Genomic DNA, 26,425 nt, shown 5'->3' on the forward strand with positions numbered 1-26,425 from the left:
CAAGCTCCAGCAGCACCCCTTTCTACCTGCACGGCCTTGGGCAACTCATCTATGCTCACTAGCCTTGGTTTTCCCATCTGCAAAATGGAGACCCAGGCCACCTCCTTTGGATAAGAATAAGATAAGCTCTGTGGTTGGTCTGTGTTTATTATTACTGAATGTCCTACATTTAGTTGATAAAGATCCTGGAGCCCATCTAAGGCTGGCACAGGAGGACACTTCCTTGAAGTCCAGGCATTCACTGTAAAACAAATCAAGAGTCCTGTCACTGGAGTTATGTAAGCTCATACTGTACCCCTTCACTAGCAGCCTGGAAGCTGACATGGGGAGCAGATATCACATACATGTGTGAGCGAGCTGATGATGGCATCATGGGTCCACAGAGTGGAAAATGAACCCGTCCTTGAATGTGTGCCTTTCACCCAAATCTGCCCTACGTGTGTGTATGTGGGAGCTGTCACAGCTTCCTCTGTACCAGTATTGTCCCCAGACATTTAAAGCGACAGAAGATATGACTTACTCTCCCTCCCTGGGGCTGACGGCAGTAGAGAAGCTCAGAGGGCAGAGAGGGTGGATCACTGAATGGGTCTTCATGGAGTTTGGCTTGCTGCCTTGGCCAAGCATGTCCCAGGCCATTCATTCATTGGTTCAGCTGCTATGAGATCAGGTTCCCACTTGGTGGTGCTAAACAGGGACCAGTGTCACCATTAGCAAGACTTCTTCCTTCCGCCATCTTAGCCCTTTAACCCTCGTCCTTCTATCCACCACCTGCCCATTCACCATGTATGCACATACTGTGCTCACGTTGTGGCTGGACTGAGAGGCACCTAGGAGATCGCTAAGGCACAACTCTGCTAATTACCATGGATGTGTTTGGGTGGAATGTGGGTGGCAGCGTCCCCATAGGCTGGGCTACTAGATGTAATAAAAGGGTGGGAGAAGAGACACTGTACAAGCATTTGCACAGATGTGCTCTCTTCTTCTCCTCCCCCTCCTTTTCTTCCTCTCCTCCCCTCTTTCCCTTTGTCTCCCTCCTTCCTGACATGAGGTAAACTGCTCATGCCCTTCCCGCCATGATGAATTGAACTGTCTGAAACCAAGAAGATGATGCATCTATCTGCTATCCATGCATTTATTCATCTGTCAATCCATCCACACACTTCTGTGTACACATTACATATGCACCTGTCTACCTACTTGTTTGTCTAGTCATCTACTCACCCATCTACTTATTTATCCACACATGTATGTATAGATGTATGTATAAATATATATGGATACACATATATGTATATATACATGTATACATATATGTGTATATATGTTCATCTACTCACCCATCTCACACATGTATGTATATATGAATATATATATGGATATATACATATGTATGTATATATGTATGTGTGTATGTATCCAAGTCCACACCTCCCCCAACAGTCTATCCATTTATCATCTCCCTCCATCAGTTTATTCATTTATCTAAATGTGTAGTCCAACTGGGCTTGGCAGTACCTGTAATCCCAGTACCCAGGAGGCTGAGGTGGGACAGTTGAGTTCAAAGTCAGCCTTGTCTACACATGATGAGCTTATATAAGAAGCACAAACTAAAAAACAAAAATGCAAAACCAACCAACCAACCAAACCAAACCAAACCAAAACAAAACAAAACAAAACTGTAGGCTTCAAAGAGAGACTTTAAGGATTTCACCTGTACAACAGTGGGGCAGGTAAATTTGAACTCTATAAAGCAGCAGGCAGAGGAGAAGTTAGGACAGAAATGACACAATGGTCTTAAGTCTAAACCCCATGGCCTTGGAGGGGGGGGGGGCTGTTTTTTCTGAGCCATGTTCTAGTGAGACCCTACTGTCTTTGGGACCCTCCATCTGTATCTTTAAGGCCTTTGGCAACCTGCACTCCGGAAGCTCACTGGCTTTAGTCAGAGCTCACTGACTCCAAATGTTAATCCATTCCCAGTAACATGCAGACATTTAATCAAGTCAGCAGGCCCCATGGCCTTGCCAAGCAGATGCAGAGAAGTAACACACACACACACACACACACACACACACACAACCATAAATACCCAGGCCACCAGCCTTTTGAAGGGCAATTGATTTGGGATCCAGGTTTCCATAGTCCCCATGAGCCCAGAGAGCCCGTGATGATCTGCAACTTTGAGAGAGTGAAGGTGAGGCTGGCAAAACTGGGGGTGGGGGAGAGCTTCCCTGAAGTCAGAGCAAGAGCCTCATGGTCTCCAGGGACAGGTCCACTGGAGGAAGAAGACAAACACCATTAGACACCAACAAGGCACCGCCACTACTCTGGCCACATCTCTTCAGCTTTATTGTTGCTAAAGAATAAATCTAGGACCCATCAGACATCAGAGCATTCAGACGTGGCAGTGAAGAGGAAGCCAGGACCTGAAAGCCCTTCAAGTTCAATAGCCATCCAGAGGTCCATATTTGACTCCTGGCCCATTCTGCAAGAACTCTCTTCCAACGTATCCCTGTGCCATGGAAAAGAGGGTGTTTATACATTGTCTTTACTTTCAGGGTGGCCTCCTGGGATGCCTCAATAGAACCCTGGCCCACGCCTTCAGTCTGTTTCTAGCTAGTAACCCCCATGTCAAAGGCTCGGTCCCACACCATTCACACAGGTCAGGTTAAACAGTGTTCCTCCCCTACAACTCAAGTTCACCTGGGACCTGTGGAGGTGACCTTATATACAAACAGCTCTTCTCAGCTATAATTAAGATGATGGCACACTGAGTTACAGAGGGTCCAAGTAGAATAAGAGGAACAGAGGACACACTGAGGCACACAGGGAGAAGATACAAGAGAACAAGGATTAGGTTAAGTCTGCAAGCCAAGGGCTTCCAGTCACCCCAGGAAGATGGGGAGGGTACAAGTCTCTTATAGGGCATTCAGAGGAATCAGGGTGGATTTCTGGTCTTTGAAGCCCTTCTGGTTTGTGGTTGTTGATTACAGCAACCTTTGTTTCATCACAGGCCTTCAGTGGTCCCCACTCCAATCCTCAGCAATAATGTCACTCCCCCAAAAGCCTATGCTGGGTCCCCAGTCCTGATCACCCTCCTTGTCTCAATGCTGATGACATCTGATGACGTGGCTCTGTTGCACATAGTTGAACCTAGTGGCCTCCCAGGGACTATGGAACCACAAATCCCCAATACAGTTCCCAGGGCACTTCCCACCCCAGAGCTCCCATCCTGTCCGGCACACATCTGAGGGGCCTTGGAAAGTGTTCTTCTCCCCTGTTTGACCTGGGGTCCAGCCACTCTCTGGGGCCTGGATCCAGTTCTGACCTCATGACAAAGTGTCTATTTCTGGCAACACTGGCCTGGAGGTGTAAACACATATCTGGTTGAGACACAGCCATTCCTATCTTGGATTTCAAAATAAACTCAGCTCAGTAATGGGCAGTCTCCAGGCACCACAGCCCCTCATTAAGCCTGGAAGGGCCTCTGAAGGGCAACGAGGCTGGCCCCAGGCCACAGAGGAAACCTGACTTCACTGGTTAGCATCCCAGCCCCACATTAAACCTACGTTCCTCTCTCTCCACTTCCTCTTCCTCACATCTTCTCCTTTCTTCCTTTTTCCTCTTCCCTCTTCCTTTCTTCCTTACTCTTCTCCCCTCTCCTTCCTCCTTTCTTTCTCCTCTTTTTCTTTCTTCTACAGATTTTCCCTCTTCCCTTTTCCTTCTCTCTTCTCCTCCCCCTTCTTTCTCTCCTGGTTTTAAGAAGGACCTTCCCCAAAGAGCTTGGCACTCGTTCAGCCTCAAAGCTTCATCAACACTCCTTCTCCATGTCTGTCAGCGTCCCTCATCTCCACACCCACAGCCCTCTTAGGATGTAAAACTGCTTCCGCACAGCCTCTGAATCATTCTCTGGATCTTTCCTCTTTTTTGAGCCTCAGGTGGTGAGGCAGGGTTTCTCTGTGTAGCTCTAGCTGCCCTAGCACTCACCTGTAGACATGGCTGGTCTTGAACTCAGAGATCTGCCTACCTCTGCCTCCCAAGTGCTGGGATGAAAGGCATGTGCTACTACACCAAGCTTAAAATTGTGCTTTTAAAACGTATTACATTTATTTGTTTGTTTAGTGTGTGTGTGTGTGTGTGTGTGTACATGCACATGCCATGGTACTCTATGGAGGTGAGAGAACAAGTTGCAGGAATCCATTTTCTTCTTTCTCCATGTGAGTTCCAGTGATCAAACTCAGGTTCCCAGGCTTGGTGGCAAACACCCTTCCCCACTGACTCATATTGCCAGTTCAGTTCTGCTTCTTGTTTGTTTTTAGCTTAATGCAGTATCTCTTTGTATCCTAAACTATAAGAATAGATCACTGTTGAGTGCTTTCTATTAAACACTTACTTCCTAAATGGTACCGTTCAAAAGGCCTTTCTGTCTGTAATTACTCAGCCTCTCTACTGTGGTTCGGCACTGAAGCAGCTTGGATTCTTAGTATTCTAACAAGTACACAGTAAACTTTATGGGCAAAAGTGGGTTTGTTAAATGCTTCTACCTCCCAACCTCCCAACACTGGGTAGGAGGGAAAGAAGTTTAGTGGAGACAGAGATGGCGTTCTCTCTGTTACTTCCCTCTGGGTAGGGTCACAGGATTCTTTTGGGGGTAATACCAATATCGGTTGTCCAGAAATCCAGAAGTCCAGGCAACCAGCAAATCAGCAAACAGCAAATGAAGCAGAACAAACCAGCAGCAAGCAGTCCTCCTCCAAGCAGCCACATCGTCTTCCTATGGGCTCTCATATTTATACCCCTCAAAGTCCTCAAAATTCAGCTAATTCCACCTGGAAAAGACCACGCTTTGCACAAGACACTTAACAGGTATGGACAAACTAAACTCCCCAACTTGGAATTTTAACAAAAACATGTGCACATATCATAAACTAAAACATCCATAACAAAAAAGTTTGTGTTACATACATTTGGATAAGTTAGTAGGCTTCAAGAGTTGACCATTTCTAGGCTGGGCTGTAAGCTCAGTGGTGCAGCATTTAATAAGCACCCCAGATTTTACCCGTAGAACATTAAACAAAGAGAGACAAAATAAGTGTGTTATTTAATAACATCTTTGAAACATGTACAATCAAATTGGAATGTCAGGGAGATTTGCATGGTGACATGAACTGTCATAAAGCATACTGTAGACAAAGCATACTGTATCTCTTTGTTTTTTTTTTTACCAGTTGTCTTCTTATTGTTATTGAGAATTTTATATATGAATACTGTATATATATATAATTTCCATCCTACTTTCTCCCCCCTCAAACTCCTCTGCTACCCTTCCCACTCTCTCTCAACATCATGACCTGCTCTATCTATCTACTTATTATCTATCTATTTATCTATCATCTATCTATCTACCTACCTACTGCCTACCTACCTTCTTTCCTATGAATGAAACCTGCTGAGTCCATGTGGTGGTTCAAATAAGAATGACCCCCCCTAATATGTTTGAATGTTTAGTTGTCAGGGAGTGACTTGGAAGGGATTAGGAGGTGCAGTTGGAATAGATGCGACCTTGTTGGAGGAAGTGTGTCACTGGGGGTGAGCTTTGAGGCTTCAAAAGCCCACGCCAGGCCCAGTGTCTCTCTCTCTCTCTCTCTCTCTCTCTTCCTGCTACCTGTAGATCTGGATATAGAACTCTCAGCTACCTCTCCAGCGCCATGTCTGCCTGCAAGCTGCTATATTTCCCACCATGGTGATAATGGATGAAACCTCTAAAACTGTAAGTCAGCTAAGTGTTTTATTTTATAAGATTTATTGTGATCAGAGGGTCTTTTCTCAGCAATAGAGCACTGACTAAGACAGTCCACTTAAGTGTTGCTCATATTGGATAACCTATCAGGGCTTGGCACTGGAGAAGACTGTTCTCAGCATCTATTAATGCCTGTAGTTCATCTCTGGGCAAGGCCTTGTGAGATTTCTCCCATCCATGCTGGTCTGTCGAATGGCGTCATTGTGATTGTGCAGGTCTTATTTAGAGGACCACATTGTTGAGATTTCATGATGCGTGCTCCATCTTTGGACCCTGCTTACCAACCCTAGCTCTGAACAGAAGGGTTCAATGCCAGAGACAATTGCCATGCTCTAGCCTGACCTTACATAACAATGGTCTTTGGTCCCCTGCATTTGGAGTCTGGTTGTTGCTCTGTAAATAAATAAATAATGAAATTTTGTAGAAGGATAAAAAAGCTAATATTGCCACTCCTTTCTAAATTCATACATTGGAGCCCCAGCCCTGCCTCGTGGCTTTATTTGGAGAGTGGGCTCTTATGATGAGCTAAATGAAGTCATGAAGGTGAGCTTAATTCCACGAAACTAGCACTGTCCAAAGAAACAGGGACTAGACCTGTGGGGAAGGCCTTGTGAGCAAACAGCAACGGGCAGCCCTCTATAAGCTTGGAAGAGTGCCCTCTAAGATAATCTTACCAGGAACCAACCTGACCATGATGACCTTACACTTCTGCCCTTCACAAAGGTTCAAAAGTACAGAAACACCAAGTTTGTGGTGTATCATCCTGACCAGACAAAGGCAAATTTGTCCACAAATTGGTTTTAAAACTTAACAAATCATGCGTTTAAGCTATTATTGATTTTTATTATATTGTCACTGTAGTTTGAATGTGAAATAGGCTCCTGCGTTTGAACACTTAGTTTCCAGTTGGCAGTGCTGTTTGGAAAAGTTGTGGAACTTCTAGGGGTAGAAACTTGCTGAAGGATGTAGGTCAATGAGGGTAGGCTTTGAGGTTTTAAAGCCTCCGTCCACTTCCTGTTCATGCTCTGCATCCTGAGAGAGGATGCGTTGTGATCAGCTAGCCTTCTACTCTTGTCTCCTCCATGTCTTCTCCACCATGATGGACTGTACTGCCCCAAACTGTGAGCCAAAGGAACCCTTCATTTATTAAATTGCCTCTTGCCAGAGTGTTTTGCCACAATGAGAGAATGAACTAATGCAATCTGGATGCCAAGGTCAAACCTGCTGCAAGAGGAGCCAACAGTTAACAATACAGGCACACACTCCTCCTGACTTCCAAGAGTAGAAATTGGCAGTGAAGAGGCATGCATGTGCACACATGGAGACACACAGACAACCTCACAGAATGAAACGGTAGTTACAGAAGTGTACATGCTGACATATGAGTCAACTGTTTTCTCTAAGACAGAAAGGAACAGGGGAAAGTTGAAGGTATAAACACAGTATAGTCTACACTCTCTCCCCCAAGGTGAACTGTATAGCTGCGGTTCTAATGAAACACAAAAACCACCTAAGTGAAAAAAACCTGAAAGACCCCTTGAAGAAAATCAGGAAGAGCTGACCCTGTGGTGCTGACTCCCACTGTGTGTCAGAAAACTCCAGATTGCCAAGATGTCAGGTCTCAACTCCCTCTATAGAGACGAGGCACTTTCCAGGAGACTGTGTTATAGTTTTGTTTTTTTTTTTTTAAAAAATCATTTTGAGTTTATACAGAGGGCCAAGAGACCCAGTCAGCAGCTCAATATTGACAAAAACAGAGTGGGAGGGACCACCTAGCTCACTCCAGACTTGCTGTAAACTATAGCTTGGTACTATATGGGTGCAGGCCTTCAGAATTAAAAGCCTTCTGCTGCCACTTCCAGTATGCTCGCTCTGCTTCCTGTCCCTGCCACCAAGCCTTTTGCCTGCTGCCTGCTGCCACGCTACAACTAATGTCATGGACTCTATCTAACCTTTGGGACCGTATGCCCAAGTAAACCCTTCCTCCCTTAAGTTGTCATGGTGTTTGGTCACACTGACAGACAAGTGACTAAGATATTGGCCAAAACCAAGGTCATTTCTTCTTTACTGTTACCTTTTAGGGATTATATGGTTTTGTGTTTTACTCTTACACCTTGGATATTTATTTATTTATTTATTATTCATTCATTCATTTTATCTATCTATCTATCTATCTATCTATCTATCTATCTATCTATCTATCCTCTCTCTCCCTCCTTCATTCTCCCCTCTACCCCTACATTTTGTTTGCTTTCTCATAAATGTCTAGTTGTTCCAGAAAGACTTTTTTCAGTCCAACAGGCCTGTAATCCCAAACTTACCTCAGAAAACCAAGAGCTAAGGATGTGGGTTATAACTCACTTGCTTAGCATGTAAAAGGTCCTGGGATCCATTCCCAGAATGTATAAATTAAAAAAAAAATTAAATTAGCGTATTGTCAGTTAGCCAATATTCTACCAATGAAGACAGACAGATGTCTACGGACAAGGGAATGAAGAGGTGTTTCTAAGGCTGGCTATGTAGCTTAGTGGGTAAAGTGCTTGCCTAACGTGCACACGGTCCTGGTTCAATGCCTAGGGCTAAATGAATCAACTGGGCATGGAGGCGCTGTGATCCCAGGACTCCAGAGAGAGAAGTTCAAGATCATTCTTTGCTACATAGGAAATTGGAAACTAGCCTGTGCTACATGAGACCCAGACTCAAAAAAAAAAGAAAGAAAAGAAAGAAAGAAAGGAAAAGAAAGAAAGAAAGAGAGAGAAAGGGAAAGAAAGAAAGAAAGAAAGAAGGAAGGAAGGAAGGAAGGAAGGAAGGAAGGAAGGAAGGAAGGATGCTTGCCTGGCATGGTGTGGCATGCCTTTAGTCTCAGCTCTAGGGGAGGGAGAGGCACCTATATCTCTGTGAGTTTGAGGCCAGCCTGGTCTACAAAGTGAGTTCCAAGACAGCTAGGGCTACACAAAGAAACACTGTCTAGGAAGAAAGAAGGAAAGAAAGAAAGAAAGAAAGAGAGAGAGAGAAGAGAGAGAGAGAGGGAGGGAGGGAGGGAGGGAGGGAAGGAGGGAGGAAGGAAGAAAGAACGAGAAAGAACAAGAAAGAAAGAAACGTAAAAGAGAAAGGTGACCTTAAACAACAGTATGATAGAGGGATGCCCCTGTGCCTATTCCTATTCCAACAGCCCAGTTTCAAACTCTGACAGCATGAGGCACTGTGAGCCTGTGGGACACCAGGAATACTTCCCCCACTGATGACAGGGTCAGCCTTCTGCCAAATGATTTGACATAAGAGAGGAAAGGGGCTGAACTCATTTAAAAAAAAATTTTTTTTTTTAAAATGAAATTCGGCCTCAGAAGGCTGGGCTTGAATTCTTGATACTCTTGCCTTAGTCTCCTGAGAGTTCAGGATGACAAGCCTGTGCCAGCCCACTGACACAAAAGCTAGCCCACTGTGCTATAATGTACTAATTCACTGTGGGGGTCGTGCCCTCATGAGCACTCCCTGCCCCTTGTACTGTTGCTATGGCGATTACATCCTAGCAGGAGAGTATACTACAGCCAAACACAGAAAGTGCTGATGAAAGAAGGCTGGTAGTCTCTGAATAAGAACGTTCATTTTAAGACCCAGAGCAGGGCAAGAAACATGAGACCTCTCTTCTTCTATGGCTCCACTGTCTAGCTTAAGACCCCAGTAAGGACTGGTATACTAACTTTCTCCAGCATGGTGGAAAATGGAGAAAGCCAAGTGTCAGGTGATGAGACATGTAGCCAGGTGTGGTAGTACATATCTTTTATCCCGGTACTCGGGGAGGGAGAGGCAGGTGGATCTCAGTGAGTTTGAGGCCAGACTGGTCTACAAGGTGAGTCCAGGACAGCCAGGGTTACAAAGAAAAACCCTGGCTTGCAGAAAGAGAGACAGAGACACACAGAGAGAGACAGAGAGAAGTCAGGTAAAGCCACAACTGTGTGTGCATAGTATTCAAGGGAGCTCCCCTTGTCACCAGAAATTTCAAGTCAGCAAAGCAGCCAGGCTTTCTGCTCTAGCTCCTCTCATCCCCTGGAACTGAACTGCTTGGATGCAGGTGGACCTCTACGGGGGCCCAGAGGTTTTCTGGTACTCTGAGACATTTCAATTATTGTCTTATTTTATATATACACATATATGTCCATGTTTTGTTCGTGTGCATATATATGTACCATGTGTATATGCTTGGTGTCTTCGGAGTCAGAAGAGGGGTCCTCTGGAATTGGAGTTGCAGATGGTTGAGAATGCATATGTGAGGGTGCTGGAAACTGAACCTGGGTCTCCTGGAGGAACAGCAAGTGCTCCTAACCTCCAGGCCATCTCTCCAGCCCCCTGGAAGGCACTTTAGACACTCGGGTGCTTTCCCCCTTCATCTCAGCAGCCTGGTGTCTCAGAGTTGCACACCTCTGGCTGGTATGAGGGGCAAGACAGAGAGGGATCTGATATTGAGGTGAGTTACCAGCTGTAGGACTCTCCTCCACCCACCATGTGCCCACAGCTCCTCCCCATGTGGAGGGATGGAGGGGGAGGAGAGGAGATGAAGGGCCCCTTCTCTGCAGTGACCTTGCTTAGAGCTGCTGCTGCCCCTATCTCACTGAGCACTTATGCAGCGACTGCAGACACCTTGGGAGCCAGCACTGCGTTGGCGATTGTCGGAGGTGACACATGGCCTCAAGTCAGGAAGCCATTCTTCAATTTCTAATAAAATCCCTGAAGCAGGGATGACGCACGGTAAATCAACTTTCAGCGTTTCCACTCTCTGTGTAATCTGTTCAATTATCTATTGGTGTCCGGTGTGTGTCCCCTTAGAGGATCAGCCGGTGCTGCAGGCACACCAGCCCTGCAGGCAGTAGTTGGAGATTGTGGGTCCAATGGCTAGTGCACCCAGAGACTAGACCCACCAGCCAGCTTGGGAGAGTTGCAAGGAGGGTGGGGAGCATGGAACAGTCCTCTGGCCCTTCATAGAGTCCTGTGCACCCCCAGCATCCCAGGAAAGATGCTCTGAGAATCCACCATGTTCCTGGAACTGTGGAAAATCAGGGTCTAACCGAAATGTCCTTGCTATCTGGAACGGCCATCTAGCAAGGAATGTACAGCAGGTGCAGAGAGTGCAGAGGGGAAGAGAAAGTACCTGAGGCATTCAGAAAGGGGCTGGCAAGCTTTCCTAAGGGGCTGGCATTGGAGTTCTATTGCATACTTGCTTGTGACACAGACAATAGCTTAATCGCTAGGAACCTAGATAAGGGCTCCACCAGGGGATGGGGACTTGAATGTGAGCTGGGGGACATGGGAAAGTGGGGTGCTTCCCAGGTGCACCTTCACTCATCACCTATGCTCCAGAGCCCTCTGTAATTCCAAATGCTACCTTTCCTCCATCTTCTGCAGACCTCCTTTCTCCCCATAGCTGAGGTACCTATATATGCAGGGACATTTGGATCCCCTTATCCTTACAAGATTGGCTGAGGACCCTTCAGAGCCAGAGTTCCATTCTGACTTGACTCTGTGAATGCCTTGGGCCAAGCACATGGCATACTATCAGCTAGCATCTCCTGCCTTGTTGCAGGGATGTATGAACTGGCAGGTGGGTAGAGAGCTGGACTCATAAATGGGTGGATTAACTGATGAAGGGATACGTGCATGCATGCATAGACTAAGGAATTAGGGGGGTATAAAAATGATTGATGGATAGGTGCATGAAAGCATGGGTGGATGGTTGGTTGGGTGAACTAATAAATGGATGGATGGATGGAGGAGTAGATAGGAAAGGAGAGTTAGATAACATGAATTGTGTGGTGGATGGGTGAATTGTGTGGCAGATAATGGGTGAGCAGATAAAGTGATGAATGAGTGGATGGTAGGAGGGATAGATGGGCGGGTCTGTGAATAGATGGGTGGCTGTGGCCTCAGTGCGTGGGTAGGGAGGAGGATGGGAAGGGTGAGTGGGTAGGTGTTAGACAAAAAAGTATATGGACAGGAAGGGAGTGATTAGACAAAATGAAAGGTGTGTTGTAGGATGGATAGAAGGATGAACGGGGAAGTGGATACTTGATGGATGAATGGATGGTAGGAGGGGTTGGTACAGGATGAAGGTAGAGGCACACATATAGATAGGTAGGTATGTTGGTGGGTATACAGAAGAGCTAGTGGGTGAATGTAAGTCACATCTGGGGAAGTGGGGTTATAATGAGGTCCAGGGAAGGATTGCCACGTGAAGGAGGGATGTTTCATTATCAGAGACAGAGGTTCTGAGGAAGAGGGAAAATCTGAGACATCTTCATTTGCTTCCTTATTAATCTGTCTGCACTGGGCAGGGTGCTGGACTTTAGGGACCGGGAGAAAGAAGTTTCAGGGTTGAGTGGAAGTGACAGGTGAGTGAGTGTGAGTGCTGGGAACAGAAAGACAGAGGGAGCCACTCACTCTCCTGATATCAGCATACAAAAGGCTGCCAACAGAGCGTGGCCCTGAGAGCCATAGCCTCAGCACCTGGCAAAGTCCAAATTGGCACCTCTTTCCCACCTCTGGGCAAGCCTGCCCATGCCTGAGCATGGGAGCTCCTGCCTGGCTAGGGACCCCTGTGGACTTGGCAGACACTTGTGAATGGGGGGGGGGGGTGACTTTTTTGTCAATCCCATTCAATCCTCACAGAGATGGGATTGTTCTCCCACTTGGGGAGAAAGGCAAGATATTCAAAAAGGGTAAACCTTCCCTCCCCCCTCCCGAAGCTGTACCTATGGAGCAGAAAGACTAGGAGAATCACCCGGGACCCCCTGCCCCTCCTACTAGGCTATGTCCCTACTCAGCATGGATGTCCTGTCTCAGTTGCCAGGGTAACATTCCCAGCCTAGCAGTCACCCCCCTGGAGCTTGACTCCCGCACCTGACATCATAATCTTCCGTGACATCTTAATCAGCTCCCTGGCAACCGCAACAACAGGCTGCAATGGCATTAGCACTCCCATGAGTCAGCAGGGCCTGGACAGGCCCACCTGCCCCGCCTCTGCCTTATCCTGCCTGCCACCCTGACCTTTGGGGGAAGGGGAGGAGGAGGGACCCACAGGGCTTGGTTTGGAATTTCGACAGCCAGTATTGCTTCAGAGGCAAGCTTTGCTGAAGAATCTTGACAGACTTCAGAGTCCTCCCCTGTAACACACAGGGCCATGATGACAAGTCAGGCAAACATGGATGAAGCCCTGGTGGAAGGAAGACGGCATGCCATGACATCTCCAGGGATGGTAGTACTGCTCTTTTGCTCTCTGCAGCATGGGTATCCAACCAAGTCACAGAACTCCCCACAGGGCTGAGAAGAGACACATGTGGCTTGTCGTGAGTCTAGTTGTGCTCCCCTCTGCCAAAGGCATGTAGGCACGCCAACCCATTACTGGAAGAGATGTCCTTCTTTAGAAATGGGGCCCATAGAAGTAAACTATTTAGGATGAGGTCATGGAGCAGAGAGGTGCTTAATTTAGGACAACTGGTGTCCTTCCAAGAAGAAACTTGGACACAGTCACAGAGGACACCATGGAAACAGCCAGGGGCTGGAGTGATGCAGCTAAGAGCCAAAGGCTTCCAAGGACAGCGGCCACCCCTGAAGTCAGGAGAGGAATAACAGTTGGACCTGGGGTCTCAGAGCAAAACTCTTCTTAAGCCTTGATTTAGATTGCTGAATCAATTTCTTTTCAATTGTCCAGTTTGGGGAATCTGTCCCAGTTGACTAAGGAGTCAGAGATGCCTTTAACATTATAGCTTCTGGGGCAGAGAGATGGCTTAGCGTTGGTCATACAAGCACAAGTTCCGTCCCTAGAACCCTTATGGAAAAAGCCAGCTGTGGTGGCGCACCCTTGTTATTCTAGTACTGGGGGAGGCAGAGCCAGGCAAATTCCCGAGGTTCACTGTCAGGCTAGCCTAGCCTACTTGATGGCTCCAGGCCACGGATAGAATGTTGTCTGAAAAAAAAAAAAGATGGATGATGGCTCCATAGCATTGACACCCAAGATTGTCCTCTGGTATGTGCATCTCTCTCTCTCTCTCTCTCTTTCTTCTTCTTCTTCTTCTTCTTCTTCTTCTTCTTCTTCTTCTTCTTCTTCTTCTTCTTCTTCTCTCTCTCTCTCTGCCTCTCTCTCTAACACACACACACACCCCACAAGCACATGCATGCATACACAGCTTCAACTCAGAGTTCTTTGTGGCAAGGCTGAAGGTACTCAGCATGGGCACTATCTTCCAGAATGAAACCACCTCTGGAAGTCTCTCTGCTCATTGTCCCCCAAACAGGGAAGCATGAGGGCCACCCCAACGTTAGAGGTGAATTGAAGATGAAGGGTAAACGGTAGCCTAGCTGGAAAGCACACCATGGCTGATGGGATTATGTATTCCGTGGCACAGTTACAAGCACCAACTTTCAGTTCTCACTAGGAGACCTGATTCTACTCAGGGTCTGAGTCCAGTAGAAAGTGGAGGTTTCCATGAAGGACCCACCCCCCATATGTGCTTGGCTTGGCTGGTAGAGAAACACAGGTGCTCTCTCTGATGGCTGTTATAACATCTTCCAATCCCTCTTCATTTGTTCCCTGAGACTGAGCAGCTAGGGCCTCCAGAGCACTTCTGTCCAGATACCATTCTTTCAGGCAGCAGCTAGTACAGTCTTTTGTCTCCATGGACCACAGCCTCTCAGGCCTGTTATCTCCTCCAGTTGGGTGAGCTACTTAAGGATCCTGGTGATATTCCAGAAGATAAGGAAGTTCCACCACATTCCTCTCCTGTCCTCACTACAGATCTTAATTGAGATGAAGTCTGAAAGTCAGGCCAAAGCTACCTTCCATATTTGCCTTTCAAGATGGAGATGCAATGACCATTCAACTCCCATCCATGTCCCTTGCTGCACAAACTTCCACAGGCCACCCACCTCTCTGCCTCTGCTTCTACTCCCTACCTCCTGCCTTTCCCCTCTCACTTAGCATAAACTAGCTCATTCTTTCAGGTTCACTCCTCATGCTGATCTTCTTGAGGGAGACTGCCTGGCCTTTGTCCCTGCCATGAGGACAACCTCCCAAAAGAATGGTCCTGCATATGGCTCATGGTGTTGGCTACAGCCAAGCAGCCCCTGGTCCGGTAAGCACAGCAATGCTAAGGGACTACCCAGCCCTGTGACTCTTTTGAGCCTTTTGTCCTTTTACTTATGAGACTTGGACATCTGATCAGCTTGGAGGGTTGTTGGGAGGCAGCAATGAATTTGGGGTTGAATATCTTAATGTGCCAGAAGGACCCAGACCTGAGACCGCTGTGGTTACCTCCATTTCCACAAACAAACAAAACAACAACAACCCCAGCCTTCTGGAAGGTCCACTAGAGGAAACGTCCATGTGTCCATGTCCTACAGGATTCCTTGTGCACAGGCCATGCACAAACCTCTTTACAACCATCTTTAGTTTATGCCTCGTGGTGGCAGAAGATAGGGAGACTTCATAGTCCTGCCTTGTCTGAAGAGAAAACAGACACATAAAGAGATTGGTAACATCCCTAAAGTCAAAGTGTGTGGGGAACAGACCCAAGCATTTGAAGCTCTTTATTGAGCATCTACTGTGTGCTGAGCTCTGTATTAAGTGGAGAGACAGCCTGAACCAAATGAAGATTTCCCCTGGGGGCCAGAGCTCCAAGGAATGAGATAAATAACAGTAACTCATTGTCAGTGGCAGCCACAGAAGTAAAGCAGATGCAGGAGGGATTTCTAGGGTGGACATCTGTGTTCTAGAAGATGAGGGAAGCCTTTTTGGAGAAGCAACTCTGAAGAGCAGAAGTCCCAAAGGAAGTGAAGAACCTGGAAGTTAACTGAGGCAGTGGGATTTCTGAAGAACCCAGGAGTGATCTTAGAGCAGAAAGGAGACCCCATCCTATTGGGTGGGGAGGAAGAATCATGGGTGACAGCGGCAATGGAAGATGAGGGGAGGATGGGTTAAGAAGGTTAGGACTGAGAATGAGGAAGAATTTTTGGAGGGTTTTGTGCACACAGCTGAAAGCCCATGGCCTTCTACCCTTGGCCATACATGGCAAGTGTTGCCTCAGACATCTCTGAGGCATTCCTGATTTGGAATAGCAGGTTGGGAGAGAACGTGTCTATCTTACCTCAGTTTACCTTCCTGGATCCAGGAAAACACCCCCCCCCAGTGTGACTGCTTTCAAAGGTACTAGGGTTCTCCTTCCTGCACCCCCATGTCCACAGTCTTCTGGGCTTGGCCCTGGCCATCTTGGAAAACTCAGCAACTTCCTCAGAGGACACAAATTCCAGATGGCTGTAAGGGCCAGGGTCTGAACCGACTGAGCAAAGCCCAGGGAATCCTCTGCATTCTGATGGTGGCTTCTTCACTCTTCTCTTTCTCTAACCCCCTTTCCCTCGTTTCTCCTCTCATTCCCCTGCCCCCAGCCAGCATCTCTTGAAGGGCCTCCCTTACCTGGCAATCACACTCCAGGCCTGTCTCTGGTTACTGAAAACCCTGGGGGTCTGTTTAAACAAGTGTGTCTGAGCAGGAAAATCAAACAGACAGGGACCCTTTGGGGCCACCTCAGGACCACCCCAGGGACTACAGCCTGAACACGATAAGGCTGGATCTACTTTCACTTAATTGGACTGTGGCCAGGGCCTCAGCATTTGATCAGATTGGAGTCTCAGCAGGGATGGGCTGTGTCCCTGGTCAGGTGGGGTGTTCCTGTAGCCCTCACAGGACAGAGAAGACAAAGGGGGCTGTGGTACCCCCAAAGGGAGGGGCTCTGCTGGATTTTGCTTCTTGCTGACTTGGGAATGCCACTGGAGAAAGCTGTTTTGATACTAACTCTGCTCTCCTGTCTGTCTAGAAATGCCCCAGGCTCTAACAGGTCCTGGCTTCTCTGGCTTGTCCACCAATCCCCTGCCTATTTCTAGAAACAGAGAGAAAACAGGCCTGGGAGGCACGTTAGGAGTTAGTGGCCAGCGTGGTGGGGACAGATACTGGGCCAGTGTGAAAGGCAGAGTCTAACTACTGGAGCTTTCTTCTTTCTGTTGGCAGATGTGAGAACCAGATTCAAGTTCACAGAGCAAGCAGCCTAGCAGGGAAAGCTTCAACTTTCTCTTTACACATACACACACACACACACACACATACACACACATACACACACACACTTTGGACAGGTGGTGGTGGAGGCATGTCTCTAATTTGATCACGCAGGAGGCAGAGACAGGTGAATCTCTATGAGTTTGAGACCAGCCTGGTCTACATGAGTTCCAAGACAGGAAAACCTGTCTCAAAAACAAAAAGGAAAAGAGAGACTGAAAGAGAGAGAGAGAGAGAGAGAGAGAGAGAGAGAGAGAGAGAGATATTTGTGGGAGCCGGGAAGATGGCTCAGTGGCTTAGAGCAGTTGTTGGTCTTGCAGTAGACCCAAGTTCAATTCCCAGCACCCGGATGGCTGTTTACAACCACCCATAATTCCAGTTCCAGGATGTTGATGTTTTCTTCTGACCTAATCAGCTACCGGGCACACATTTGGTGCACAGACATGCACACACACACAGACATTCAGATACTCATATATACATTAAAAAAAAAATCTAAAAATTAAAAAAAAAAAAAAAGAAATTTGGACAGCGGGGATGTAGCTCAGTGGGCAGAGTGTTTGCCTAACATTAAGGCAGCCCCAGGTTTCACCTCCAGTGCTGCTGCATAAGCCGTAAACAGTGGTGCACACACCTGTAATCCTGGAACTTGGGAGGTGGAAGAACAGGAAGATCAGTCTTTCAAGGTCTTCCTCAGCCACATCGTGAGTTCGAGGACAGCCTAGAATACATGATGCCTCATCTCAAATGTGCCTGCGAGCGTGTGTGCCACAAAGAGAAACAGATATGTGACTTGACATGGTCCTGTATATTTAATCAGCCACTGAAGGGCATAAGGCAGGAACATTTGGGGTTTGAGGCTAGCCTGGGGAAACAAAACAAAACAAAAAAATTATTTTATTCACATTCAGATGGGCGGGCTCTGCTTTCTGGCCCTGACCCACACAAATGCAATTGACCCATGGTAAATGTTCTAGGCCAGAGTTCTAGTGGCATGAACGTTGCAATTTCTCAGTAGCCACCCACCCATGCCTCTCTGACACCAGGAGCTGCACTGGTCTCAGGATCCGTTCAGGCACCCTTGGGTGTGGGGCATTCTGTTGCTGGCCACCTGACATAGACTAGGAAGTCCTTTGCCACAAAAGCAGACTCCTGGCTTCCTGGCTATTGTGACAAGGGGTCCAGAGCAGGGGCCTTCAAAGTGGAGTGCACCCCTGCAGCAGCAATGAACTCAAATCCCTAGAGTGCTGGAAGGCCTCTTGGAGCGTTGTGATTTGAAGTTTCGTTGATACCATGAGCTCTTTAACTTTTTCCCCTGTGTGTGAACTAGGGATTAAAAATAGTAGCTACTGAAACTGAACTAGTTCAAACACGTGAATGGTATCGACAATGGTGGTAACTACTATTTTCTTGGCTTTGTTTGTTTTGTTGTCTTTGAAACAGGATGTCATGTATCCCAAACTGGCTCTCACTCCTAATGCTCCAACTGGGCTTTTTCATACAGTCTCCAAAAGAAGGACATTGCTGAAAGTGGGCTGCCGAGGTCTGATCAATCATCCAGAGCTCTTGGCTTTGAGGCTGGCCTTGGGGCAGAATCTGAAGCTGAGGGAGCTGAAAGGGGCCGGACTCTGCAGGGATTGGCTGTGCACCAGAGTCAACCTGACTAAAGAAGTTCCACCCACCCCCTCTCTTTGGGCTGCGGAGAGAACTGTATCTTAACTCCAGAGGCCCTCCCCACCTATACCCCTAAGGCAGAGCTAATGGAGGACAGCTAATGGAGGACTGTGGTTGCTTGGTCTGGCAGCACTGCCGGGAAAGCTTGAATCCTGCTTCAACTTCAGGAGCACTCCACCGCTTCCCATCTGGAAAACGGTGTGGGGCTCTGAGGGAAACTTCTGTGGGAATTTCATGAGAAAGCACCCAGCCGGTAGCAGGTGCTAGGTGGAAGCGGATCCCACTCACCTTTAGTCCCAAGCATCTAGTTCGGCTCGGAGCCCAGCCTTGCAGGCATTCTGAACCTGCCAGGGGCAGAGCTTCAGGGAACCACCCACCTTTCTGTCCAAGCTGAAACCCTCCCTGACTCTTAGCTGCCAAAGAATGACCTGGCTTAGAGGGGCATGAGATACCCCAGGTTTGTTTGTTCGTTTGTTTGTTTGTTTTTAACTTTCCTGATTTGGAGTGAGCACAGGATTGGGGGAGGGACTGGTCAGCATTTTAACCGGTTCTGCCATGTTGTGGCTCTGGGACCTGAGAAAACAATTCCTGCTTGGGCAGGGATTTCATTCTTCATGGAAAATGGGAGCAGAAGGAAATCTCTAGCGAGCCTTCCCCACCCACCCCATGCCAGACCTAAAGGGAAGTCTGAGCATTCCCAGCTCTGCCTGCAAATCCTAGATCACTTTTCTGGCCACCGGGTTCACAAAGCCCTTACACACACACACACACACACACAGATGACTAAACTACCCTTTCCTCAGGGCCATCTTCAAGTTGAGGGGACAGGTAGACATGGCTACAGGACCTTCCAGGGGTGTGGCAAGAGACTCACCTGCTGCATCTTGCAGACCACTGGGCTCCATTTTCCATTTTTTCCAACTCCCCTACTCATTCACTATCAATTTTCTGAGTGCCTACTGCACATAGGTGGCTTCCTACTACCCACAGGCTCCTCTGGTTGACCCAGGAAGGCTCTGAGGTGGTATAAACAAACAAACAACAACCCCTCACTAGATCCAAGGAGGGCAAAGGCCCCAGGAGAGCCATACACAGTACCTTGAGGTGGCTTTCTTTCCAGAGGTCTGAAGGGTAAAATGCAAGAGGGTAGAAACTGTCAGCAGGATGGAGTAGCCCAGAGGGGACACCTGGAATCCAGCCCTTGTACCTGTCCAGGGCATAAGCCATCAGCCTCTCCTGAGAGACATACTGCATGCTGACCTGCCAATTCCTGGTCACACTTGCTACCTTCCAAATGTTTAACAATCACCAACTTTCTTTCCTTCTTCCTTTCTTCCTTCCTTCCTTCCTTCCTTCCTTCCTTCCTTTCTTTCTTTTTTTCTTCCTTTCTTTCTTCTTTCTTTTTCTTTTCTTCTTTATTTTTTTCTTTTTTTGGGCAGTCATGTACAACTCACCTGCTAGAAGGAACTTTCAAGGACTATCATGGCCCTTGGTACCTTCCTTTTGGTTCTCAAGGAGGAATCTACAGGAAAGTACACGTGTGGTCCATGGTTCAGTTGCGGAAATGGAGGTCCAGAATCCAGGAAACCCACTAGCTGAAAGTCAAGCAGGGAGTGAGCGGAAGGGATGGAAGATCCAAAGAAAGGACACTCCAGTCTGTCCAGGAGGGTGCCTGCTGCTCTTCCAGAAGTCACCAGCTCTCTCCAGAAAGAACTAACTGGGGTCCAATTAGCTTCTTGGAGATTTAAAGGGTGTGATTCAGACTGAATCACTGGGTGGGGGAGGAATGCAAGAGGTTTAGAGAAGTTTGAGGAAAAGTGAACCAAGCTAAGGGAGATGTGAAGGGAAGCCAGACCTGGGTCTCCACATGGGGTTATGCCACCAGCTCAGAGACCTTCAGAGACTTGAGGATAGATACTCGGAGTCAGGCAGAGACAGGAAGGAGTATTAAAAAAAATATAAAATAAAACAAAACAAAAACCTGGGCCCACCAGGAGGAGAGTGGGAAAAAGCAGGGTCCATCTGTCCCCTGCTCACTCCAGTGAGTGCTGAGTGCTGAAGCCTCACAAGGATGACTTCCATGCTCTGCCCCACCCTATAGGCTGGCACCTGTCCCTTGTACCCCACCTGCTACAGTGGCCCATGCCTAGGTGACTGCCTGCCTGGGCTCTTTCTAGAGCCTGATTCTAAGCCCCTCAGCCTCCCCACTTGCCTTCCAAAGAACTCAGCTCAAGTCTCTCAAGCTCTGTGTGCCACTGTGTGGCCCTGAGTGAGCACCATAGGGAGGTGATCCTCATATTTTTAAAACTTTAATTTATAATATGCTAATTTTAAATATTTTTATTATTTATTACAATTTATTCAATTTATATGCCTGCTGTGGCTCCCTCCCTCATCTCCTCCCAATCCCACCCTCTCTCCCTCTTCTCTCCCTATGCCCCTACCCTCATCCACTGATAGAGGAGGTCCTCCTCCCCTTCTATAGATAGACCCTAGGCTATCAGGTCTCAACAGGACTGGTTGCATTGTCGTCCTAGCTACAGCAATAAGACAACTAAAGGAGGAAAGGAAGAAGTCAAAGTATCACCCCAGAAATTCTACCAGAGAACTCCTTCAGCTGATAACCGCCTTCAGCAAAGTGGATGGATACAAAATTAACTCAAAAAATCATTTAACATATTTTTAATGTGAATGTTTTGCTTGCATGTGTGTAACTTCGGAAGAGAGCGATGGATTTCCCTGGAACTGGAGTTACTGAGGACTGTGAGCTGCCCTGTGGGTGCTGGGAACTAAACCTGGGTCCTCTGTAAGGCCAATCAGTTCTCTTAACTGCTGAGCCATCTCTCCAGGCCATCCCTCCTTGACGTCTTTTGTCGGAGTTCCTTAGAACAAGAGGAACTTGATTGTTCTTGATCGTCCTTCCCGCCAGTCTCTGCCCACCTTCAAGCAGACAAACCAAATCTCAGAAACAATACAATAAGGCCTGTAACGCAGGCCTTTTCTTGTCAGACAGACCTAAGAGCCTGGACATTTGGTAAATTCGTGAGGAATCTTAGCAGCGCCCAGGCTTTTTCTGAGGGAGGAGCGAAGAGGACTGTCAGAAGGTTAGTAATTGCAGGATGGAAGATCCTTTTCCCGGACTGGGCGGGACTGAGGGCGGGTCCACCCAGCACTGCAGGGGCACCCTTAATATTTCAATGCAGTTTGGCTTTTGGAGGGCGCCCAAGTGAGGCTGCTCCTGGTACTGAAAAGCGCACGACAGGCAGAAGAGTTTGTGTAGTTCGGAGCTACCATCGGGTTGATATGCTAGATGTGTGACCTTTAGCGAGGCGCTTTAACTCTCTGGTTCTCCCACTTTCATGCCCGGCGAGGGAGCAAGTATTTCCGATGTCCCAGAGCAGGAAGGATTAAGTCAGCTAAAGTTTTCGAAACTTCTGACCAGAGGCCTGACATGAGGTTTCTCCCATGCCCTCCAGCTCGTGTCCCCGAGGCCAGGGGCAAAAGACGAGAGGGGCGCTCAGTCGGCGGGCAGAGCGAGGGGAAATTTGGGGCAGTCTTGCCCGCACCGCGGTGGGCCGAGCCGGGGTGGAGGACCTTGGTCCGGGCCCCTGGAGCCTCAGGGTCTGCTTGACATCTCCAGGCTTAAATAACCGTGCGCCTTTGTTATTCGTAGGCAGCAAAGTGGTTCGTTACGCCTGATTGGTCTAATTGCTTTGAAATGAGATATATTATCTATAATTATAGAGTCCTGGTAGGAGCCGGCAGGCCTCCGCTTTCATCTTCCCCAAGTGCGCCCTCAAGTCCCGATCGCATTAATTTGCGCCATTTGAAGAGGGAGCTCCCTCTTCCGCGGATCCTGGCCCCTCACCCCTCCCGAATTTAAAGACACAAGAAAGCCAGGCCGAAAAAGTAGGACCCAGAGCATGTGGGGGATGGGCGGAAAAGGGGCAAGAAGCCGCAGACTCTAGTTGCCAGTTCCTCGGGGTGAATTCGCAGGACGAACGCCCTAACCTCTGAAGTCAATGAGTTCGCAAGAAAGGGAAAAACATCTTCCGGGAAGGCTCCTTCAGCAGCCCCAGTTCGAGCGCTAAGGACTCTGCAAAAGTTTGGTCAAAGTCCTTGGAAAGCCGAAGCATTTTATTATTTTTATTTTTTAGTCTTTATCGCTTCTAAATCTTCTGGAGCTGAAGTTTTTTTGTTTGTTTGTTTTCTAGTTCTAAACTGTGGGTCTTGTCCTTGGAAAGCTTTGAAATCTTCCCCGAACGACTGATTCCCAGGCAATTTCTCAAACATGACTCCTAGTCCCCCACTGAAAGGCCACAGAGGTTCGGCGGCGATGGCGCAGAAGAGAGGGCCTCTTCGGAGGTTAGCAGATCCCCGAACGAGGCTTTCTGTCCATCCATCAGACCCCACCCCCACCCAGGGACAAAAACACCTCTTCCCTCTCTCTCTCTCTCTCCGCTGCCCTCCCGGTGATTGGTGAATCCCCACAAAAATAAATCGTTCCGGGTAATCGGTTTTCATAGCACATCCATTTTATTAAAGAAGACTGTTTGGGGCTAGCTAATTGCCGGCGGATCCCACTGAGCCACACTTTTTTTTTTTTTTTAAACGTGTGCGGGGTTCCTGGGCAGAGGCCACAGAATGCACTGGAAGGGGGGGGGGTTGGATTGGGGGTGACAACAAACGCGGGAGTGAAGGCCAGCTCGGAGGAAGATACTCAGGTATAGTTAACAACTACCTTTAAGACTGAGATCTTCTACAAGTTGCTTTCCTGCCCACGGGAAAGAAGATACCTAGGAACCATTATCGGAGCCGTATAGCCCACCCGTCCTACACTCCAGTAAAACAAGCGTTTTGGTTTGGGGGGTTACACCAATGAGAGTAGCGGCCCAGACGCTAACCGCGGGGCAACTAATTCTTAGGACCAGAACCTGCGAAGGCGTTTTATTTTATTTTATTTTCCCCGAGACAGGCGTGCCTTGGGGTGCAGGAGACCAGGGGGAGACCGAGCGAGGGGGGAGGGGAGAGGAGTCAGCCAGGCTGCAGGCAGGGCGCCGCTCTCAGAGTTTTATCTGCCGCGGGCCAGCCCTGCCCTTGCCAGGCATGAATTACGGTCGGTTTTCTCCGCTGCCTGCAGCGTCGGGGTAGCAGCGCCTCGGGTTGGCGCTGCCGCCAGATAACAAGCGCAGCCTATACTGTCAGCTCCCTGAACCGACAGGCCGGGAGACCCGCAAAAAAAAAAAAAAAAAAAAAAAAAAAAAAAAAAAAAAAAAAAAAAAAAAAGCCAGACAAAAATGAGCTCTGAGACTGCCGGCTCCGTCGATCCCAAACGACCGCTTGCCTTTCCTTCTTCGGGAACGAAGCACATGAGGGCCGGGGCCCGGGGGGCCGGGGGCCCGGGGGGCCGGAGAACAGGCTTCATTTCGTCCCCCGACTCTCTTCCTCAGCGTTGGGCGACCCTTTGCTCGCGGAGCCCTGGGGTAGAGTTCAGCGGGGGTGGGTCCTGCGAGAGCAGGGACGATCCACTGCGCTCCGCGGAAGCGCTCTCCTAGCCTTGCCACCTTTGCAACCCGCTAGCCCGTACGTCCGTACGAGCCAGACTGCTGTAGACCCGAACGTTCACCGAACCTCCCCCCAAAAGTGACTGTGGGATTTGAGAGCTACTCTAAAGAGTCGAGGGGCAGAACGCGGGGCTCAGGGCTTCGGGCGCAGGCGGTTAGCACCCTGGAGGCAGGGGCGCGACTTCAAGGGCCCCCGCGCCGGCTGCAGCCTTTGATCCGGCCGCCGCTGGCGCCTAAAAACAACATCCTCGTCTGCCTATTAGGCGCGCTGAGGGATCGTGACAGATTGTTTATCCCCGCAATTAGCGATGCAGCCCTTCTCAGGACTCCCCCTCCCCGGCCCGAGGCTAGGTCTCTCTCTCCGACCGCTGCGCACGCCGTGAGTTCCGCTGAAGACCCCGGTGCGCCCCGGGGCCTCCCCTCCTTACTCTTGGGATTCGAGGTCCCCTCGGCCCTGAAAAACGGAATTTCAGGCTCAGGGCCCGTTCACGAGTCCTTGATATCGTCTACACGTTTGCGTGTAATGTGTTTTAGCCGATGTGCATTTTTCCAGGGGAAAAAAAAGATCGTAGCAACATCGGATTTCCGATCTCTCCCAGAAGGGAATCCTTTTGAGTTGAAGACCGCGGTGGAACAACTGAAAACACCTATCTTTTTGACAGTCCCCGTGTTTAAAAACAAAAACAACAACAAACAACAAAAACAAAACAAAACAAAACAAAAAAAACCGCTGGCCTTAAAAAAAAAAGGGCACTTGGGAGATTGATTTCCGCTTCTGTTTTAACCCCTAACGCCGAAGGAAAATTGGCTAACGCTGCAGAACGAGTCGATCTAGCAACAGCTTAATTAGTTCTCAAGCGCAAGAAGTTCGCCGTCCCCTCTAGGCTTCGAGCTAGGCGTTTGGCCTACACTTCTGCTTAGCTTTCGTTTGCAGGGCTTTAAAACGGGATGGCATGGCTTGCACCTCTCACAGACCATGGAACAAACCTCAGGGCACCCAGTACACCCATCGTCCAGCTAGGCCTAAATGAGTTTGAGTCTGAAGCCTTGCTCAGCGCCCGCTTAGCAGCCTCTGATACGTAAGAAACCCGGACATTTCACAGAAGCGAGTATTCCCGAACCCGCCCCGAGGCCTTGCTATTTTTCCAGGCCCTGTGGGCAGATGTGAGACTCCGATCTCTCAGGCGTCCGCAGCCCGACCCCTCCCTCCAGACCCCGGACGCCGTCTGGGTAATAAAGTAATTCATTTTCCTTAATCTGGTCGCCCCTAATCTACAGCTTTTTATTGCGCCCAGTTAAAAGGCCAGGGAATTCGCTATCCCTCCGTGCTCGGATAATTACCCCTAAATGGCCACGGCAGCCCCTTGTGTTTCCTGGAGATTAGAGCCCGGCAGTCATCAATGCCCAGTCCCGGTGAGCCGCCAATCACCTCCTCCAACTCCCCCGGAGCCGCGGGCCTGGGCCCTGGGATAAGAGACCATAAAAAGAAAAGCCCCCCAACCCCACAACAGCCTGTCCAAACCCAGTTTACAAGATCTTCCGTGCCACCCCCGCCCCAAACTTTCCTCCTTTTTATAACAGCCAAAATAAAAGCACGTTTCCTTCGAAATTTGAAATTCGGCAAGCAAAACTTCTTAAACCTTACACCAAAGATACACCGCCAGGAACTGCTCTCTTACTTCTGCCCCTTCCTCAAACGGACCTCCACCCTCCACCAGCAAAGACACGGAGTTAGTGAAGTGTGATTGTTTTTGAGGACTCATCCTATGAGGTCATGTTGAGGCCAGATCGGCGTTTTGCGGGTGGGTTCTGTTGGTTTTATTTCGGTCAATTCTCTATCCAAGGGGTCCAGTGGCTCCTTTGGCCGGCAGTTCTCTGTAGAGGTGTAACCTTCTAGAAAAAAGTCGGGGGGGGGGGTTACATGTTTCTATGAAAGCCAAAAGCATTTCCCAGACCACGGTTACACGTTCTTGTGCGCACAGAACCAGCAGGACCCAGGCTTCCTTTGAGAAACTTGGCCAGCCTTTAGAGACAAATTTTACCACGAGGTAAATTTATGAAGATTGGAAGACACAAGATGCAAGACGTAGTTTTTTTTTTTTTTTTTTTTTTAAGAAATTGGTATTATCCCTTTCTACTCTGACAAATAACTATAAGCATTCAAAACAAATACCAAAAGAAATTTTAAGTGACCTAAAGTAAAATCTTCGTGGTCGAGAAAGGGGGCCCGAAGAGGGAAGGGGGACAGAAAGAAATAGCAATAGACCGTAAGAGAACCGGTAGAGGAAAGAG

General features: G+C 48.4%; 1 long non-coding RNA gene across 1 annotated transcript in view; it reads left to right on the plus strand.

The window, feature by feature from the left end:
• Positions 1 to 23,073, plus strand: part of LOC132646725 (uncharacterized) — a 53,989-nt gene extending 30,916 nt beyond the window's left edge. Inside the window, exon 3 of the long non-coding RNA XR_009584977.1 lies at positions 22,784 to 23,073. This is a non-coding gene — a long non-coding RNA (uncharacterized LOC132646725). The remainder of the gene's footprint in view (positions 1 to 22,783) is intronic.
• The last annotated feature ends 3,352 nt before the right edge of the window (positions 23,074 to 26,425 follow it).

Source organism: Meriones unguiculatus, chromosome 12, assembly GCF_030254825.1.
Source record: "Meriones unguiculatus strain TT.TT164.6M chromosome 12, Bangor_MerUng_6.1, whole genome shotgun sequence".
In the NCBI taxonomy this organism is placed as follows: Eukaryota; Metazoa; Chordata; class Mammalia; order Rodentia; family Muridae; genus Meriones; species Meriones unguiculatus.